At 37.3% G+C, this 22,577-nt stretch overlaps 1 protein-coding gene across 1 annotated transcript in view; it reads left to right on the forward strand.

Annotated features, from left to right (window-relative positions):
• Positions 1-4,276: 4,276 nt before the first annotated feature.
• The window catches only part of MAGED1 (MAGE family member D1), a 74,936-nt gene continuing 56,635 nt past the window's right edge, over positions 4,277-22,577 (forward strand). The window contains exon 1 of the mRNA XM_079727451.1: positions 4,277-4,316. The gene's annotated coding sequence lies outside the window, so the exon portion shown is untranslated. The remainder of the gene's footprint in view (positions 4,317-22,577) is intronic.

The raw sequence follows: 22,577 nt of genomic DNA on the forward strand, positions 1-22,577 counted from the left end.
TTAAAAAAAGACGACAATTATCTCAAGTTAATCTATAGATTTAACACAATTTCAATCAAATCACAACAGGATTTTTGGTAGTTATAGGAAACCTGATTCCTTAATTTATAGGGAAAGTCAAAAGAATTAGAATCACCAAGCTAACTTTGAAAAAGAAGTATATATTTGAAGGAATCACACTACTTGAGATTAAGATTTACTTTAAAACTACAGTTATCGGGATAGCATGGTATTGGTGAAGGGATAACATAGAGATCAGTGGAAAAGAATTGAGCATTCAGAAATAGACCAATACAAATATAGTGAATTGATTTTTTTAACAAAGGTACAGATTCAATGGAGAAATAATTGTCCTTTTAACAAAGTGTGTGCATACTAAAATCACAAAGAGATTCTACTACATATCTATTAGAAGGCTAACATAAAAATAGTGTAAAGAATACCAAGTGCTGGCAAGGATGTAGAGCAACTATAATTCTCACACATTGATGGTGGGAACACAAAATGGTATAGTCACTTTGGAAAACATTTTGGCAGTTTCTTATAAAGTTAAACATCTACACATCATAACCACTTATGAGCAGTCCTATTTCTAGGCATTTCTTTTGAGAAATTAAAATTGATGTTCACACAGAAGACTGCATATGAATGCTATAGCTGCTTAATTCATCATCTTCAAAAGTGGAAACCACCCAAATGTTTTTCAACTGGTGAATTGATAAACAATTTGCAACACATCCATATGATGAAATACACTTCATAAATAAAGACTAATGAATGGTTGATATATGCATCAAGTTGGATGAATCTCAAAGGTGTTATCCTAGGTAAAAGAAGCCTGGCTCAAAAGGTTACATATTCTATGTTTCCACTTATGTGACATTTTAGAAAAGAAGAAACTAGATTGAAAGAGAACATTAGGGATAGGGAAGACTGTGTGACTAAAACAGGATATCATAGGGACTTTTGGGGGTTTGGGGATCTGAACCATCTCTCAACCAAGATAATTACTAATAAATTTCCTTGGGCTATGCAATCCTCCTCTGCCTCTCATCACCTACCCTGTCCATCAGTCCATGTCTTTCTGTTCATATAGGCATGTGTTTCCTTTTTAAAAATTTATTGAAAATTTTATCCTATTCCATTTAATCCCTCTACAGGTTTAAACGTATGCATTTTTCCTTATTCTACTTTTTACTCTCACTGTGAATCTGTTATTTTAGCGGTAACTTTTGAATATTTCTTAGAATTATTTAAATTAACAACGTCTGAACTTTAAAAATATATTAACCTCTCTCCCAAACAAATGAATTCTGATGTCCATCTCCTCCTGAGTTGTATGATATTTTTGTTCAGAATCTTTGAATCACCATTTTTTCAACCCCAGCAATCAGTATGATTATTATGTTTTTATACACACCATGTTTTTTTAGATTGACATACATTTTTATCATTTTATTTGCTCTAGTGCAGTAATTTTCAATCTTCTCTGTTCATCAGAAAGGAGCTTTAAAGGAGGTTTAAAAATATATGTAAATGCCTGACCTCACTCCTAAGCTTTAGATTAATTTTGGCTGGATGGGGATCAGGCATTGGTATTTAAAAAAAGAAGAAAGATGAAAGCTCTCCTAGTGATTCTAATGGGCACCCAGAGTTGAGAACTACTGTTTTATAAGGTCCATATTTATGTTATTTTGTTTATTGCTTGTCTTCCTAACTAAGATGTAAGTTACAAAAGTGCAGGGATTTTTTTCACTCTTTTATTTATGCATGTATCTCTACTGCCTTGAACAGTGACAATTACACAGAAGTTGACCAACAAATGTTTGTTGAACGAATGAAAGAAAGTGCTAAGAATGATAAACATGGCAGAGAAGGGGAGCAGTTGTCTGGTTTTGGTTAAGGAGTGAAAAGAAACATCAGCAAGGTTTCATGAGAGATAAAATGTGAACTGACCTTTGAAAGATGAATATGAGTTAGCAGAGTGTGAATGCACAGAGATTTGAGATCTTGGTGCACTTTCCAAATTATAAACAGTTGTGTAAGACTTGGATTTAGGGTGGGAGAGGTTGAGTGATGAGAGATGGGATGAGAGAAAGAGACAGAGTTAGACAACCAAGGCTTTTGTATACCATCGTTGGCATTTGGGGAGTAATATAGAAGGTCTGAACTAAGATAGTGACCCTGGTTACTGAGAGAAGTGGATAAAGTTTATAAATGTTCAGTGAGCTCTTCTATAATGGCAACCCTCTTCCTGTCCCCCACATAGTGTAACCCCCATAGTACATTGCTATCCCATTTACCTGGTTTATTTCTATGTAGCGCTTGTCACCACTTAGCATGTGTTTTCTTAAATATTTTATTATCCGTGAAACAAGAATGTAAGTTCTGTGAGGGCAGAAATTTTTGTCCATTTTGGTCATGGTTCTATCCTCAGGGCCTGGTGCATATTAAACAGCTCAATAAATATTTGTTGCATGAAATAATCAAAATTTTGATTGTGGAGGGCATCAAGGAAAATGCTCAGGTTTAACTGCCTCTGGATTTCTGATAATCCACTGACTCTTTTTTCCAGCCAGTTCCAAATACAATTAATTCTTAATAGCGTAAACCCCTCATTTTCTGTATTTGGTCATCAATTACCACAATAGCCTCTAAACCAAACTCTCTGCCTCCAGGTTGCACTGGTACAACCCATTTTCTATATTTTGGTTTGAAACATTACTACATGCTTTTTGTTGTTGTTGTTGTTGAGGCAAGAGATAGAGACTTTATGTGGAAAGCCAGCAGATGGAGAAGATAGCAGACTAGAGTCCCCAGAAAACCATCTTGACTAGATGCTTTCTTGCTTAAAATTCATTTTTGGCTTTCTGTTTTCTTCATAATAAGCTCCAACTCCGTAACATGGAATGCAAGCTCCTTCTTTGTCTGGCCTCTTCTTACATGCAGGCTTCATCCCTCATCACTGCTTCTTTCACACCACACTTCAAATCCACTGTCATTCTTCCTTTTCATTCATCCATTCAATCATTTATTCAACATGAAACCAGTCTTTATTGAGCACCTTCTAGGAGATAAGGTCTATTTTAGGTTTTTAGTATTCACCAGTCAATTGGATAGCCATAGTTGCAACACTGTCTTCTCTTTACCAATTATTATTGTCACGTTATAGTGCTGCTAGTTGTTTATGTGTTCATTTCCCCCACTGGTTGGAGGGTCTTGAAATCCAGGACTATGTCTTATTCTTCTTTATATGGACAACATCAGGAGCAGAACCTTACACTGAGTGGTTGTTCAAAATCTGTTGGCTGAATGACAAAATATGAGTCAAATGTTGAAATGAACTATACAAATACTAGCAAAAGTAAGGACCTTGTGCCAGCCCCCGTCATTGCCTTGACATTTTGGTCATTTACTCATTCCACAAACATTTATAATCACCTATTTTATGCTATACTCTTATGTGTTTAAATCTCGCCTTTAGCCCCTAGGCTGTGGGCTTCTAGTGCGATGCCTCTGGGTATAGAATAATGTTTGGTACACTCGTGGATTTATTGAAAATAACCACAAAAGAGGAGGCCTGGGGTACAGATTTTGGGCCCAGAAGAGCTTTCTGGAGGTAATGACAATAGTTAACTCAATATTGAACTTTTAACCAGAGTAAGGATTATTCTTATTATTGAAACTTTTTGTCAAATTAACATTGTCTTCATTTTCGGAGGGAGTATACAAGTATACAAGAACGCTTTCTAAATGGGTTCACTTTTATTTATTTGGAAATTTGAGTATGGCACGTAACTCTCTGGATACCATTCCAAGACAAAAATGATTCAGATTAAGAAGTTTTAAAAATCTTGAAATCGAAGTATGCCACTAATAAACATGAATTTATTATTATTATTTTTTTAATGCCAGGAAGCAGTAAATCAGTATCGTAAATACGTAACTGTAGACATCCGAGAGTTAAGGGACTAAAGGTAAGGGAGGTATTTGAAAGTCAGAATCAGGAAGGCGAGGTAACAAATTGGACACGTAGAGTTTGGCGGAGATGCTGCAGTTCCTGGGATGACTAGGGCTAGGATTTGTAAAAAGTTACCGATTCCCTCTTCCAGACATTTTACGTCACTATCCGGGTTCCCATCTGGTGAGAGAGCCACCGAGATACAGTATTTCAAGAGCTTGCTAGAGAGGCACAGGAAGTTGTCTGGAGTGAAGGCGGGGGGATGGTGTGGCGGCCCGGGCTAAAGCTTCCTCCAAACAAAAGAAAATAGCACTTCCGGTCACGCCATCGTCGTGTCGCGGCGTTCTTCATCAAGGTGAGTGTAAAGAAAGGGACTGGTAATTTTCACAAGTGAGTCCGCAGACACCTCAGGGACGGTTTCCTCCTTGCTTCAACACGAGGTGGAAAGAATTCATCCCCAGGGTACATTGAAGGATGTTTCTGACGCTTGTGGTTCCGATCGCTCACTCTCTCCTCTCTCCTTCGCCTCGGGAGATGGCTGGCCGTCATCCCCTCCCCCTTCTGACTCTCGTGGTCCTTTTATCCCTGATTATTCTTCACTTCCCCTCTTTATCCCGAATCCTCTAAACAATCTTTCTGAGTTTGGGTCATTCCCTCTACCACCGATTTCTTTCCTACCTCTTACTCCCACCTTCCACCCCGCCCCCCTCTTAGCCTCAGAACTTTTGCTACATCCTTCCCCCACGCTAAACCTACATTCTTCCTTCTTTTTACTTTCGACCCCAGTATTTTACTCCCCCTGAAGACTTCTGATCTCTTCGGTCCCACTCCTGCAGAGGCCGGTGAATTATATACTTTCTGAAATCAGATATGACTTCAATTTCAAGGGCGAGGCTGTTTTTTGTTCTTTTTAAAAATAAGAAAAGGAGCAGAAATTTTAGAGCTCTCAGAGACGTAGGAACTTGTTCAAATTATGTCCTTTTATTTATTTATTTTTTACCCAAAACGAAGTCACATATCAGGTATTGCACTGGTTTCAGCTCTCCACTCATGACATTAAAAAAACATTTTGGTATACAATTGAATCCCCAAGTTTTTAGAGTGGCAAACATAGTGGATTTTGCCTATAATTTGGTGTCAGCTTTAGAGGGTGGAAGCTTTCCCATCCCCTTTAGAATTTCTCACAGAGCAGAAATGGTTGACAGATATGACATCCAATCACAAATTTATCGTTTCATATGAGTTCGGTTTATTATGTAAATCTTTTTCTGGTGTCCAGTAGCAACACTGAAGAGCAAGTTGGCAGAATTTTGAGGCAAAGATTTTTTTCTAGGAGCTTCACATGTATTATCTATTTGGTGCAATATGAACTTTGTCTTTTTTTTACATTTGTTGCAATGTGAAATGTATTTTTCTGCTCCATTTATCATGTGTAATTTGTCTTGCGAGAATATTCATTAATTATCACAATTTATTATTTCAATTCTTTACCCAAGGGAGAGGAAATGATCATTAAATTTATAATGAGTGTCAAGGATCTTTCAGGCTCTAAAGAGGAATGTAACCAGAGATCTCCTTGAACAAGCAACTTATTCCCTCTTCCTCCTGTAGCTAATGTGTTAGACTTGCCAAAATAAGAGATGATTCTTTTTTCTAGGCCAGGTATAATTTTCAGTTCTTTAATGAGGAGACTGAGGTTTCATGACACCAAAACACTTAGGAACTTTTTCAAAGGGTATTGCTGATGTCTATTTATTCTCTATTCAAATCATAATTACACAGCATTTAAATATCACACTGGCTTTAACCCACTGCGTGTGCATCCATCCATCCATTCATTCAAGAGTTTTTTTATTGAATAGCTTTTATATGCCAGACAGTGTTTTAAGCACTGAGTATACAACAGTGGAAAGTAAAAACAAGAACAAGTCCTTTAAACTACTCGAGAGACAATAAGTGAATATATAATAAATATATAATAGGTTGTGATGGGGAGGCTGTACTATGTTAGATAGGATGGTCAGGAAGGCCTCCCTGGTATCGTGACATTTGAGCAGAAACCTAAAGGAAGAGAGAGCACAAACTATACAGTTATTAGTGGAAAAATAGGGTATATCTATGACAGTGTCTCTGCATTTGTTGGTCACTCTGCTTCCAACATTCCCTCTGCTCCCTTCTGCTTGTGGTCACTCTACTGCATAGCATTATTGAACCACTCTGCATACTCAGATGATCTAATCTGTCCATGTAAATTCCCCATATTCTCTTCTGCTTGGCTAGCTTCTTGCTACCATTTAAGTGAATTGTCAGTTACCAGCCCCTCTAGGAAGCCGTATCTCTGTCTCTATCCTCACCTCTTCCTCAGTCTGTTTATTTGTGGTGCATTGTGTGCTGTCCTACAGCATACTTACTTTCCTCTCTCACTGCTCTTATCACTGCGTGTTCATAATACGTTGCCCATAAATGTTTTGTATGGTCAATTGAAATGAATTTAGTGGCTCCCTAGTTAATGTTCAAAACCACTCTCTAAAGTCAGTATCATCATTGTCATTTTCCTGATGATAAAACCAAGACTGAGGTGGATAGTAACTTGCTAACTAATAAAACCAAGTTAGTAATTTGCTAACTAATAAAACCAGGACTCAGGTGGATAGTAACTTGGTAGTGGAGTTAATGGAGTTAAAGTCTGTCAGACACTCAGTCCTGGCCTGGTCCTCTCTTTCTCTGTCTCTTTTCATTAATGAGAAATAGAAAATACACAGAATACTTTATTTTATTAGAAATAGTCTGGGTATAAAAATTTCATTTTGTAAGTTTCCTTTCACAAGTCAGATTATATCAGGTGCTTGATTTACTTCCTAGTTATAAATATTAAGAACTGAGAGGTGTGATTACTTTTTTTACTTGAATATGTTTTAATAAAATATTTAAACAAGCATAAGTTGAAAGAAGAGTACAATGAATACTTTTATACCCTGAACCTAGATTCAACAGTTGTTAACTTTTGCCATATTAGCTCACTTATTCACTGACTTGCTCACTATCTATTCATCCATCCAATTTTTAAAAATTGAAGTATAATGTTTTATCTATTTTTTGATCTATTTTGGCTGAACCATTTGAGATTTGCAGGCATTATTTTTAAGTAAACTTAAATACATGCAGAAAGGTGCACATATAAGTGTACAGCTCAAAGCATTTTCACCCCTGTGTAACCTACCATATGATCTATCAATTCCACTCTTGGGTATATATCCAGAAAAAATGAAAACACTAGTTCGAAAAGATGCATGCACCCCAGTGTCCATAGCACCACTAATTACAATAGCCAGGATATGGAAGCAACTCAAGTATCCATCAACAGGTGAATGGATAAAGATGTGGTGTATATATACAATGGAATATTACCCAGCCATAAAAAAGAATGAAATTCTGCCATTTGCAGCAATGTGTATGGACCTGGAGAATATTATGCTTAGTGAAATAAGTGAGACAAAAAGATGAATACATTATGGTATCACTTATATGTGGAATCTAAAAAATAATACAAATGAATGTATATAGCCAAACAGAAACAGACTCAGAGATATAGAAAACAAACTAGTGGTTAACAGAAGGGAGAGGGGCAAAGTACAGGTATGGGATTAACAGATACAAACTACTATGTATAAAATAGATAAGCAAGGAGGATATGTTGTATAGCACAGGGAATTATAGCCATAATCTTGTAATAATTTTTAATGCAGTATAATCTATAAAAATAGTATCACTGTGCTGTACACCTGAAACTAATATAATATTGTAAGTCAACTATACTTCATTTTAAAAAAATAGAAAATGATCAGTATTTGAAATCCCTTGAATGTATTCCCTACCAGTCACAAACTAAACTCCAAATTAATCACATCTTGGCTTCTATCACTGTATAATAATTTTGCCTGTTTTTGGACTCTATAAAAATATAATAGTATAGTATGTATTTTTTGGTGTTTGACTTCTTTGGCTTAAGATTTTGTTTTTGAGATTGATCCAAGTTATTGGACGTAGTAGTAATTCCTTCATTCTTATTGCTGTGTATTCCATTGTGTGAATATACCACAATTGATGGGCATTTTGGTTTTTTACACCTTTGGCCTGCAAATAGTACTGTAAACATTCTAGGACATGTCTTTTGGTGATAATATGCACAGCTTTCTGTTGAGCATACACCTAAGAGTAGAATTGATGAATCACAGGTTATGGATAAGATGAGGTTTAGTAGATACTGCCAATTGGTTTTCCAAATTGGTTGTACTAAAAAACTCCTAATAGAAAATTTTAAGAGTTCCATTTGCTCTAGAATATTGCCAACACTTGTCATTGTGTTGTCTTTCTAAGAAAAAAAAAAGTAGCCATTCTAGTGGTTATTAATGGTACCTCGTTGTGGTTTTAATTTGCATATCTCTGGTGATAAATGTTTGCCTTTTCATGTTTGTTGGCCTGGGTATCTTTTTTTTGAGGTGCCTGTTCAAGTCTTTTGACCACTTTTCTCTTTGACTATCCTTTTCTTATTGATTTGTAGGAGATCTTTCTAAATTAAGGATGTGACTACTTGTTAGATCTATTTATTTGCAAATCTCAGTTGCTTGCATTTTCAGTCTCTTAATGGTGTCTTTTTTTTTATTAGTTTCTGCTTTATAACAAAGTGAATCAGTCATACATATACATCTGTTCACACATCCCTTCCCTCATGCATCTCCCTCCCTCCCACCCTCCCCATCCCACCCCTCCAGGCAGTCACAAAGCACCGAGCTGATCTCCCTGTGCTCTGCGGCTGCTTCCCACTATCTGTCTCCCTTAAGTTTGGTAGTGTATATATGTCCATGCCTCTCTTTCGTTTTGTCACAGCTTACCCTTCCCCCTCCCCATATCCTCAAGTCCATTCTCAAGTAGGTCTGTGTCTTTATTCCCGTTTTACCCCTAGGTTCTTCATGACATTTTTTTTTTAATTCCATATATATGTGTTAGCATACGGTATTTGTCTTTCTCTTTCTGACTTACTTCACTCTGTATGACAGACTCTAGGTCTATCCACCTCATTACAAATAGCTCAGTTTCGTTTCTTTTTATGGCTGAGTAATATTCCATTGTATATATGTGCCACATCTTCTTTATCCATTCATCCGATGATGGACACTTAGGTTGTTTCCAGCTCTGGGCTATTGTGAATAGAGCTGCAGTGAACATTTTGGTACATGTCTCTTTTTGAATTATGGTTTTCTCAGGGTATATGCCTAGTAGTGGGATTGCTGGATTATATGGTAGTTCTATTTTTAGTTTTTTAAGGAACCTCCATACTGTTCTCCATAGTGGCTGTACCAATTCACATTCCCACCAGCAGTGCAAGAGTGTTCCCTTTTCTCCACACCCTCTCCAGCATTTATTGTTTCTTTTGATGAACTGAATACAGGCACACCTTGGTTTGGTTCTAGACCATTGCAATAAAGTGAATATCACAATAAGGCAAGTCATATGAAATTTTTGGTTCCCAAGTACATATAAAAGTTAATTTTACACTATGCTGTAGTATAGTAAGTGTGCAATAGCATTGTCTAAAAAACAATGTACATACCTTAATTAAAAGATACTTTATTACTAAAAAAAGTTAACCGTCATCTGACAACACAGGGTTGCCACAAACCTTTAATTTGTAAAAAAATGCAATATCTGTGAAGTGCACTAAAACAAGATATGCCTGTATCTCAATTTTAATATTGTTCAATTTATAAATTTTCCCCTTCATGAGTAGTGCTTGTTTGTCCTGGTTAAGAAATCTTTGCCTTTCCCAAGGTCATGAAGATGGGGTTATTGTTTAGTTGTGGGGTTATTGTTTAATCTCATTTATATTTCCAATTCATTTGATATTCATTTTATTGTATGTTGCCAGTATGAGTTATGGATATGGGTAAAGGCCCACTGTTTTGTTGTTGTTGTTGAAACAGACATACAGTCAATCCAATACCACTTATTGAAAAGATCATCCTTTCCCTCCTATAGTGTCATCATCTTTTTCATAAATCAAATGGTTAGGTTATATATGAGGGTTTGTTTCTGGATTCTGTTCATTTTGGTTTCTCTATTCTTGTATGAGTACCACTGTCATAATTAATGTAACCATATAATGTATCTTATTTATGGTCAGTATGTCCTACAGTTTAGCTCTTTTTCTTCAATAATGCTTTGGTTGTTCTTGGCCTTTTTTTTTTTTTTTTTTCGGTATGTGGGCCTCTCACTGTTGTGGCCTCTCCCGTTGCAGAGCACAGGCTCCGGACGCGCAGGCTCAGCGGCCAAGGCTCACGGGCCTAGCCGCTTCGCAGCATGTGGGATCTTCCCGGACCGGGGCACGAACCCGTGTCCCCTGCATCGGCAGGCAGACTCTCCACCGCTGCGCCACCAGGGAAGCCCTATTCTTGGCCTTTTGAATTCCAATATACATTGTAGAATCAGCTTGTCAATTTTCACAAAAATCCTTCTTGGCATTATGATTGAGATACCACTTTAATAGATCAGTTTGAAGAGCACATATGGCACTTTCCCCATAAATATCTCAGGGTTCATCTCCTAATAATAGGAACATTTTGTAAATAATTTAATTGCCATTATCTCACTAAGAAAAATTAACAATAATTCCCTAATATCTAATACCTACCTACTCCATTTTCAAATTAATTTTTTCCCCACAACTATTTTATACTTGGTATTTAAAACCATCAGCCAACATAATGTGTGTGTGTGTTTTTTAACATCTTTATTGGAGTATAATTGCTTTACAATGTTGGTGCGTTTCTGCTGTATAACAAAGTGAATCAGCTATATGTATACATATATCAACATATCTGTTCCCGCTTGCATCTCCCTCCCACCTTCCCTATCCCACCCCTCTAGGCTGTCACAAAACTGCAAGCTGATCTCCCTGTGCTATGCAGCTGCTTCCCACTATCTATCTGTTTTACATTTGGTAGTGTATATATGTCAGTGCTGCTCTCTCACTTCGTCCCAGCTTACCCTTCCCCCTCCCCGTGTCATCAGGTCTATTCTGTACTTCTGCGTCTTTATTCCTGTCCTGCCCCTAGGTTCATGAGAACCATTTTTTTTTAGATTCCATATACATGTATTAGCATACGGTATTTGTTTTTTCTTTCTGACTTACTTCACTCTGTATGACAGATGCTACGTCCATCCACCTCACTACAAATAACTCAATATCGTTTCTTTTTATGGCTGAGTAATATTCCATTGTATATATGTGCCACATCTTCTTTATCCATTCATCCAATGATGGACACTTAGGTTGCTTCCATGTCCTGGCTATTGTAAATAGACCTGCAATGAACGTTGTGGTACATGACTCTTTTTGAATTATGGTTTTCTCAGGGTACATGCCCAGTAGTGGGATTGGGTCATATGGTAGTTCTAGTTTTAGTTTCTTAAGGAACATCCATACTGTTCTCCATAGTGGCTGTATCAATTTACATTCCCACCAACACTGCAAGAGGGCTCCCTTTTCTCCACACCCTCTCCAGCATTTATTGTTTGTAGGTTTTTTGATGATGGCCATTCTGACTGGTGTGAGGTGATACCTCACTGGAGTTTTGATTTGCATTTCTCTAATGATTAGTAATGTTGAGCATCCTTTCATGTGTTTGTTGGCAATCTGTATATCTTCTTTGGAGAAATGTCTATTTAGGTTTTCCACCCATTTTTGGATTGGCTTGTTTGTTTTTTTGATATTGAGCTGCATGAGCTGCTTGTATATTTTGGAGATTAATCTTTTGTCAGTTGCTTCGTTTGCAAATATTTGCTCCCATTCTGAGGATTGTCTTTTCTTCTTGTTTATGGTTTCCTTTGCTGTGCAAAAGCTTTTAAGTTTCATTAGGTCGTATTTGTTTATTTTTGTTTTTATTTCCATTTCTCTAGGAGGTGGGTCAGAAAGGATCTTGCTGTGATTTATGTCATAGAGTGTTCTGCCTGTGTTTTCCTCTAAGAGTTTTATAGTGTCTGGCCTTACATTTAGGTCTTTAATCCATTTTGAGTTTATTTTTGTATATGGTGCTAGGGAGTATTCTAATTCCATTCTTTCACATGTAGCTGTCCAGTTTTCCCAGCACCACTTACTGAAGAGGGTGTCTTCTCTCCATGGTATATTCTTGCCTCCTTTATCAAAAATGAGGTGACCATATGTGTGTGGGTTTATGTGTGGGCTTTCTATCCTGTTCCATTGATCTATATTTCTGTTTTTGTGCCAGTACCATACTGTCTTGATTACTGTATCTTTGTAGTATACTCTGAAGTCAGGGAGCCGACTTCTCCAGCTCTGTTTTTCTTTCTCAAGCTTGCTTTGTCTATTCGAGGTCTTTTGTGTTTCCATACAAATTGTGAAATTTTTTGTTCTAGTTCTGTGAAAAATGCCATTGGTAGTTTGATAGGGATTTCATTGATTCTATAGATTGCTTTGGGTAGTATAATCGGTTTCACAATGTTGATTCTTCCAATCCAGAAACATGGTATATCTCTCCATCTGTCTGTATCGTCTTTAATTTGTTTCACCAGTGTCTTATAGTTTTCTGCATGTCTTTTGTCTCCTTAGGTAGGTTTATTGCTAGATATTTTATTCTTTTTGTTGCAGTGGTAAATGGGAGTGTTTCCTTAATTTCTCTTTCAGATTTTTCATCATTAGTGTATAGAAATGCAAGAGTTTCTGTGCATTAGTTTTGTAACCTGCTGCTTTACCAAATTCATTGATTAGCTTTAGCAGTTTTCTGGTAGCATCTTTAGGATTCTCTATGTATAGTATCATGTCATCTGCAAACAGTGACAGCTTTACTACTTGTTTTCTGATTTGGATTCCTTTTATTTCTTTTTCTTCTATGATTGCTGTGGCTAAAACTTCCAAATCTATGCTGGATAATAGTGGTGAGTGTGGACAACCTTGTCTTGTTTCTGATCTTAGAGGAAATGGTTTCAGTTTTTCACCATTGAGAACGATATTGGCTGTGGGTTTGTATTATATGGCCTTTATTATGTTGAGGTACGTTCCCTTTATGCCTACTTTCTGAAGGCTTTTTATAATAAATGGGTGTTGAATTTTCTCAAAAGCTTTTTCTTCATCTATTGAGATGATCATATGGTTTTTATCCTTCAGTTGGTATGTATGGTGTATCACATTGATTGATTTGTGTATATTTAAGAATCCTTGCATTCCTGGGATAAACCCCACTTGATTATGGTGTCTGATTCTTTTAATGTGCTGTTGGATTCTTTTGCTAGTATTTTGTTGAGGATTTTTGCATCTATGTTCATTAGTGATATTGGCCTGTAGTTTTCATTTTTTGTGACATCTTTGTTTGGTTTGGGAGTGTTACTCCCTCTGCTATGTTTTGGATGAATTATAGGTGTAAGCTCTTCTCTAACTGTTTGATAAAATTCGCCTGTGAAGCCCTCTGGTCCTGGGCTTTTGTTTGTTGGAAGATTTTTAATCACAGTCTCAATTTCAGTGCTTGTGATTGGTCTGTTTATATTTTCTACTTCTTCCTGGTTCAGTCTCAGAAAGTTGTGCTTTTCTAAGAATTTGTCCATTTCTTCCAGGTTGTCCATTTTATTGGCATATAGTTGCTTGTAGTAATCTCTCATGATCCTTTGTATTTCTTCAGTGTCAGTGTTACTTCTCCATTTTCATTTCTAATTCTATTGATTTGAGTCTTCTGCCTTTTTTTCTTGATGAGTCTGGCCAATGGTTTATCAATTTTGTTTATCTTCTTAAAGAACCAGCTTTTACTTTTATTGATCTTTGCTATGATTTCCTTCATTTGTTTTTCATTTATGTCTGATCTGATCTTTATGATTTCTTTCTTTCTGCTAACTTTGGGGTTTGTTTTTTTTGTCCTTCTTTTTCTAATTGCTTTAGGTGTAAGTTTAGGTTGTTTATTTCAGATATTTCTTGTTTCTTGAGGTAGGATTGTATTGGTATAAACTTCCCTCTTAGAACTGCTTTTGCTGCGTCCCATGGGTTTTGGGTCTTTGCGTTTTCATTGTCATTTGTTTCTAGGTATTTTTTGATTTCCTCTTTGATGTCTTAAGTGATCTTTTGGTTATTTAGTAGTGTCTTGTTTAGCCTCCATGTGTTTGTAATTTTTACAGATTCTTTCCTGTAATTGGTATCAAGTCTCATAGCATTGTGGTCAGGAAAGATACTTGATACGATTTCAATTTTCTTAAATTTACCAAGGCTTGATTTGTGACCCAATATATGATCTGTCCTGGAGAATGTTCCATGAGTACTTGAGAAGAATGTATATTCTGTTGTTTTTGGATTGAATGTCCTATAAATATCAATTAAATCCATCTTGTTTCATGTGTCATTTAAAGCTTGTGTTTCCTTATTTATTTTCATTTTGGATTATCTGTCCATTGGTGAAAGTGGGGTGTTAAATCCCCTACTATTATTGTGTTACTGTCGATTTCCCCTTTTATGGTTTTTAGCATTTGCCTTATGTATTGAGGTGCTCCTATGTTGGGTACATAAATATTTACAACTGTTATATCATTTTGGATTGATCCCTTGATCATTATGTAGTGTCCTCGTTTGTCTCTTGTAGTTATCTTTATTTTAAAGTCTATTTTGTCTGATATAAGAATTGCTCCTCCAGCTTTTATTTGATTTCCATTTGTATGGAATATCTTTTTCCCTACCCCTAGTTTCAGTCTGTATGTGTCCCTAGGTGTGAAGTGGGTCGCTTGTAGATAGCATATATACGGGTCTTGTTTTTGTATCAGCTCAGCCAGTCTTTGTCTTTTGACAGGAGCATTTAATCCATTTACATTTAAGGTAATTATTGATATGTGTGTTCCTGTTACCTTTTCCTTCATTGTTTTGGGTTTGTTTTTGTATGTATTTTTCTTTTGTGTTTCCTGCCTAGAGAAGTTCCTTTAGCATTTGTTGTAAAGCTGGTTTGGTGGTGCTGAAATCTCTTAACCTTTGCCTGTCTGTAAAGGTTTTAATTTATCCGTTGAATCTAAATGAGATCCTTGCTGGGGAGAGTAATCTTGGTTGTAGTTTTTCCCCTATCATCACTTTAAATATGTCCTGCCAGTCCCTTCTGGCTTACAGAATTTCTGCTGTAAGATCAGCTGTTAACTTTATGGGGGTTAACTTGTATGTTATTTGTTGCTTTTCCCTTGCTGCTTTGAATATTTTTTCTTAGTATTTAATTTTTGATAGTTTGATTAATATGTGTTTTGGCATGTTTCTCCTGAATTTATCCTGTGTGGGACTCTTCGGGCTTCCTGGACTTGATTGCCTTTTTCCTTTCCCATATTAGGGAAGTTTTCAACTATAATCTCTTCAAATATTTTCTCAGTCCCTTTCGTTTTCTCTTCTTCTTCTTGGATCCCTATAATTCAAATGTTGGTGCGTTTAATGTTGTCCCAGAAGTCTCTGAGACTGTCCTCAGTTCTTTTCATTCTTTTTTCTATATTCTGCTCTGCCATTGTTATTTCCACTATTTTATCTTCCAGGTCACTTGTCCATTCTTCTGCCTCAGTTATTCTGCTATTGATTCCTTCTAGAGAATTTTTAATTTCATTTATTGTGTTGTTCATCATTGTCTGTTTACTCTTCAGTTCTCCTAGGTCCTTGTTAAACGTTTCTTGTATTTTCTCCATTCTATTTCCAAGATTTTGGATTATTTTTACTCTCATTACTTGAATTCTTTTTCAGGTAGAATGCCTATTTCCTCTTCATTTGTTTGGTCTGGTGGGTTTTTACCTTGCTCTTTCATGTGCTGTGTGTTTCTCTGTCTCCTCATTTTACTTAACTTACTGTGTTTGGGGTCTCCTTTTCACAGGCTGCATGTTCGTAGTTCCTGTTGTTTTTGGTGTCTGCTCGCAGTGGGTGAGGTTGGTTCAGTGGCTTGTGTAGGCTTCCTGTTGGAAGGGACTAGTGCCTTTGTTCTCGTGGTGGCAGCTGGATCTTGTCTTTTTGGTGGGCAGGGTTGCGTCTGGTGGTGTGTTTTAGGGTGTCTGTGAACTTAGTATGATTTTAGGCACCCTCTCTGCTAATGGTTGGGGTTGTGTTCCTGTCTTGCTAGTTGTTTGGCATGGGGCGTCCAGCACTGGTGTTTGCTGGCTGTTGGATGGAGCTGGGTCTTAGCTTTGAGACAGATCTCCAGGAGAGCTCTTGCTGATTCATATTACATGGAGCCGGGAGGTTTTTGGTGGTCCAATGTCCTGAACTCGGCTCTCCCACCTCAGAGGCTTAGGCCTGACACCAGGCCAGAGCACCAAGACCTTGTCAGCCACACGGCTGCTGAATCAACTAGCCCTGAAAATGGATGGCGCTGGAGCGTGGGGCCCACACCCTCCATTGCTGGCAGACGGAGAGTGTGGGAGAGGTCAGGGGTGACGATGCAGTGTCCTAACGTGTTTTTATATTTCTTAAGATTTTATTGTCATCATTTTCTGTATTTTATTGAACTTGTTATATATTTAGTACTTTCAATTCATTGCAGTCATTATTTCTTCTATTGCTCCAACTGTCGAGTTTGGAAGGAGCCAGTTGGAAGTCTTTCACATTGGCTTGTGTTTTTTTTTTATTGAAATTTTCAGATAGATTTAAAGTGGAAACTAGTAAAACACACATACACACCCAAAAACCGTGCATGACTCTATTCCTAAGCTTCAACAAGTAATACCATTTTGCCAATTTTGCTTCATCTTTTCTCCTCACCCACTTTTTCACTGGGACATATTAAAGCAATCCCAGCCATGCTGTCATTGCACAGATAAATAACTCATTCTGTATCCCTAACTCATAGGTACGTTATATAAGGAACCACTAGGCCATTATATTTACCTAATAAGATTAATAATAATTCTTTATATTATCTAATGCTCAGTCCGTATTCAAATTTCCATGATTGTCTTAAAAATGTCTATTTACAGTAGCTTTGTTAAATATATGTCCCAAGGCCACTTATTGCTACTGGATATTTTTCTCTTGAGTCTCCTTTCCTGTAAATCCTCTATATACCCCTCCCCACCCCCAATTTTAAAGACCATTGATTTATTGGAGAAACAAAATCATTTGTCTGATTGACAAATGGATTTAGATGATTGCTTCTTTGAGGTGGTTTTTACTGTGTTTTCCCCTCCCCATGTTTCCTGTTCACTGGCATTTAGAGCTAGAGGCTTGAGTAGATTCAGTTTAATTATTTTTTAAGGGAAAGAATCATTTCAGGCAGTGTTACACACTTTCTTTTGCATTTCATCATGTGTCATTTTATCTTTTTAACTGATGCTGGGATTGATTTGTGTTTGCAGGTGATCTCAGCCTGATACCTCCATTGTAGCATTTCCTACCACCCTTTCTCCTGTTGAAGATAATTGTCCAGCCATTGAAGATAATTGTCTAATTCATTATTTCAGTAGTGGTTGGAAAGTAGTGGTCTAATTCTAGCACTCATTCTGCATTTGTTAGCTGGGATTATTTTATAAAGGAGACCTTTTCCTTACCAGGTATCTTTTTCATCCTGAAATATGTTTCATGAAAAGAAAGTCAAGATTTACAAACAGAAATAGACTCACAGACATAGAAAACTAACTTATGGTTACCAAAGGGGATAGCAGGGTTGGGGGGAGGGAGAGATAAATTAGGAGTTTGGGATTAATGTATGCATACTACTATATATAAAATAGGTAAACAACAAGGACCTACTGTATAGCACAGGGAACCATACTCAATATCTTATAAAAACCTATAATGGAAAAGAATCTGAAAAATTATGTATATTATATATATATATACACTTCCACATATGTGTGTTAAATGAATCGCTTTGCCATACACTTGAAACTAACACAATATTGTAAGTTAACTATACTTCAGTTAAAAAATGGGTTAACGTTAAAAAACAAAAAGATAAATACTTTTTTATCATTTATTAATTTTCAGAGATTTGGTTTCCTAGAGACCTTCATTGTTTAATATCATTAGGAATTCATGGATTTTTATGTAGTTAACATGTATCCATTGTGATTAAAAAATGTTTTTTACTGTGGTTGGTTTACAATATTGTTTTAGTTTCATGTACAGCAAAGTGATTCAGTTATATTTTTATTCAGATTATTTTCCATTATAGGTTATTACAAGATATTGAATATAGTTCTCTGTGCTGTACAGTAAATCCTTGTTACTTATCTATTTTATATATAGTAGTGTGTATCTATTAATCCCATACTCCTAATTTATCCCTCCTCCCCCCCCTTTCCCCTGTGGTAATTATAAGTTTGTTTTCTATGTCTGTGAGTCTGTTTCTGTTTTTTTAAATTTATTTATTTTTATTTTTATTTATTTTTGGCTGCGTTGGATCTTTGTTGCTGAGTTCAGGCTTTAGTTGGGTGAGTGGGGGCTGCTCTTCATTGCGGTGCACAGGTTTCTCATTGCGGTGGCTTCTCTTGTTGGGGAGCATGGACTCTAGGCACGCAGGCTTCATTAGTTGTGGCTTGTGGGCTCTAGAGCACAGGCTCAGTTGTTGTGGTGCACAGGCTTAGTTGTTCCGCGGCATGTGGGATCTTCCCGGACCAGGGCTCTAACCCGTGTCCCCTGCATTGGCAGGTGGATTCTTCTCACCAGGGAAGCCCTGTTTCTGTTTTGTAAATAGATTCATTTGTATTATTTTTTAGATTCCACCTATAAGTGATCATATGATATTTGTCTTTCTCTGCCTGACTTACTTCACTTAGTGTGATATACTTTAGGTCCATCCATGTTCCGGTGGCAGTATTTCATTTTTTAAGTCTGATGTATAGAAATACCATACCTCTTAAGCCAGTAGTCTGTTGATGGGCACTTGGGTTGCTTCCATGTCTTGGCTATTGTAAGTAGTGCTGATATAAGCATTGGCGTGCATATATCTCTTTGAATTAGAGTTTTCGTCTTTTCCAGATACATGCCCAGGAGTGGGATTGCTGGATCATAGGATAGTTCTATTTTTAGTGTTTTAAGGAATCTCTGTACTATTTTCCATAGTGGCTGCACCAATTTACATTCCCACCAACTGTATAGGAGGGTTCTCTCTCTCCAGTACTGATTATTTGTAGCATTATGATTTTTTTGATGCTCAAATTGTGCCATTTTATTTTATTTACTTAAAAAATTTTTTATTTTTATTTTTTTAATTATATTTTTATTTATTTTATTTATTTGGCTGTGTTGGGTCTTCGTTGCTGTGCTTGTGCTTTCTCTAGTTGCGGCGAGTCGGGGGCTACTCTTCGTTTTGGGGCATGGGCTTCTTATTGCACTGGCTTCTCTTGTTGCAGAGCATGGGCTCTAGGCACGCAGGTATCAGTAGTTGTGGCATGTGGGCTCAGCAGTTGTGGCTCACGGGCTCTAGAGAGCAGGCTCATTAGTCATGGTGCACAGCCTCAGTTGCTCTGCAGCATGTGGGATCTTCCTGGACCAGGGATCAAACCCGTGTCTCCTGCATTATGGGGTGGATTCTTAACAACTGCGCCACCAGGGATGTCCTATTTATTTTCTTAACTTAATTTTTTGATGCATTTATTTATTTATTTATTTGGCTGTGTTGGGTCTTCATTTCTGTGCGAGAGCTTTCTCTAGTTGTGGAGAGCGGGGGCCACTCTTCATCGCGGTGCGCGGGCCTCTCACTGTTGCGGCCTCTCTTGTTGCAGAGCACAGGCTCCAGACGTGCAGGCTCAGTAGCTGTGGCTCACTGGCCCAGTTGCTCGGTGGCATGTGGCATCTTCCCAGACCAGGGCTCGAACCCGTGTCCCCTGCATTAGCAGGCAGATTCTCAACCACTGCGCCACCAGGGAAGCCCGCTTAACTTAATTTTTATTGTAGTATAGTTGCTTTACAATGTTGTGTTAGCTTCTACTGTACAGCGAAGTGAATCAGCTATATGTATGCATATATCCCCTCTCTTTTGGATTTCCTTCCCATTTAGGTCACCACAGAGCACTGAGTAGAGTTCCCTGAGCTATACATTAGGTTCTCATTAGTTACCTATTTTATACATAGTATCAATAGTTGTATATATGTCAATCCCAATCTCCCAGTTCATCTCACACCCCCCTTGGTGTCAATACATTTGTTTTCTACATCTGTGTCTCTATTTCTCCTTTGCAAATAAGATCATCTATACCATCTTTCTCGATTCCCCATAAATGCACTAATATACGATATTTGTTTTTCTCCTTCAGACTGACTTGACTCTGTATGACAATCTCTAGGTCCATCCATATCTCTATAAGTGACCCAATTTACTCCTTTTTATGGCTCAGTAATATTCCATTGTATATACATACCACATCTTCTTTATCCACTCCTTTGTTCATGGACATTTCGGTTGCTTCCATGTCCTGGCTATTGTAAATAGTGCTGCAGTGAACATTGGGGTGCATGTATTTATTGAGTTATGGCTTTTCTCTGGGTATATGCCCAGTAGTGGGATTGCTGGGTCATATGTTAGTTCTATTTTTTAGTTTTTTAAGGAACCTCCAGACTGTTCTCCATAGTGGCTGTATCAATTTACATTCCCACCAACAGTGCAAGGTTCCCTTTTCTCCACACCCTCTTCAGCATTTATTGTTTGTAGATATTTTTTGATGATGGCCATTCTGACTGGTGTGAGATGATACCTAAGTGTAGTTTTGATTTGCATTTCTCTAATACTTCGTGATGTTGAGCACCGTTTCATGTGTTTGTTGACTATCTGTATGTCTTCTTTGCAGAAATGTCTATTTACGTCTTCTGCCCATTTTTTGATTTGGTTGTGTTTTTTTTTTGGTATTTAGCTGCATGAGCTGTTTGTGTATTTTGGAGATTAATCCTTTGTAAGTTGCTTTGTTTGCAAATATTTTCTCCCATTCTGAGGGTTGTCCTTTTGTCCTATTTATGGTTTCCCTTGCTGTACAAAAGCTTTTAAGTTTAATTAAGTCCCATTTGTTTATTTTTGTTTTTATTATCATTACTCTAGGTGGTGGGTCAAAAAAATTTTGTTGCATTTTACATCAAGCAGTGTTTGCCCATGTTTTCCGCTAAAGAGTTTTACAGTGTCTGACCTTACATTCAGGTCTTTAATCCATTCTGAGTTTGCTTCTGTGTAAGATGTTAGGGAGTTTTCTAATTTCATTGTTTTACATGTAGCTGTACAGTTTTCCCAGCACCACTTGTTAAAGATGCTGTCTTTTCTCCATTGTGTATTCCTACCTCCTTTGTCATAGATTAGGTGACCATAGGTGTGTGGGTTTATCTCTGCGATTTCTATCCTGTTCCGTTCGTTTATATTTCTTTTTTTGTGTCAATACCATACTGTCTTCATTACTGTAGCTTTGTAGTATAGTCTGAAGTCAGTGATCCTGATTCCTCCGGCTCTGTTTTTCTTTCGCAAAATTACTTTGGCTATTCGGCGTCTTTTGTGTTTCCATACATAGTTCTTTGAAAAATGCCGTTAGGAATTTGAAAGGGATTGCATTGAATCTGTAGATTACTATGAGTAGGATAGTCATTTTCTCAGTTATGTTTTTTTAACAACTTTATTAGAGTATAATTGCTTTACAATGGTCTGTTACTTTCTGCTTTATAACAAAGTGAATCAGCTATACATATACATATATCCCCATATCTCCTCCCTCTTGCTTCTTCCTCCCACCTGCCATATCCCACCCCTCTAGGTGGTCACAAAGCACCGAGCTGATCTCCCTGTGCCATGCGGCTGCTTCCAGCTAGCTCTCTATTTTACATTTGGTAGTGTATATATGTCCATGCCACTGTCTCACTTCGTCCCAGCTTACCCTTCCCCTCCCCGTGTCCTCAAGTCCACTCTCTACATGTGCATCTTTATTCCTGTCTTGCCGCTAGGTTCTTCAGAACCTTTTTTTTTTTTTTTAGATTCCATATATATGTGTTAGCGTATGGAATTTTTTAACATCTTTATTGGAGTATAATTGCTTTACAATGGTGTATTAGTTTCTGCTTTATAAGAAAGTGAATCAGTTATATGTATGCATATATCCCCATATCTCCTAACTCTTGGGTCTCCCTCCCACCCTCCCTATGCCACGCCTCTAGGTGGTCACAAAGCACCAAGCCAATCTCCCTGTGCTATTTGGCTGCTTCCCGCTAGCTGTCTATTTTACATTTCGTAGCGTATGTAAGTCCATGCCACTCTCTCACTTCCTCCCAGCTTACCCTTCACCCTCCCTTTGTGCTCAAGTCCATTCTCTACATCTGTGTCGTTTATCCTGTCCTGCGCCTAGGTATATGAGGACCATTTTTTTTTTAGATTCCACATATATGTGTTAGCATACGATATATGTCTTTCTCTTTCTGACTTACTTCAGTCTGTATGACACTCTCTAGCTCCATCCACCTCATTACAAATAACTCAAATTCGTTTCTTCTGTGGCTGAGTAATATTCCATTGTATATATGTGCCACATCTTCCTTATGCATTCATCTGTCAGTGGACACATAGGTTGCTTCCCTGTCCCGGCTATTGTAAATAGAGCTGCAATGAACATTGTGGTACATGTCTCTTTTTGAATTATGGTTCTCTCA

This window comes from Hyperoodon ampullatus (assembly GCF_949752795.1).
Source record: "Hyperoodon ampullatus genome assembly, chromosome: X".
Classification (NCBI taxonomy): domain Eukaryota; kingdom Metazoa; phylum Chordata; class Mammalia; order Artiodactyla; family Ziphiidae; genus Hyperoodon; species Hyperoodon ampullatus.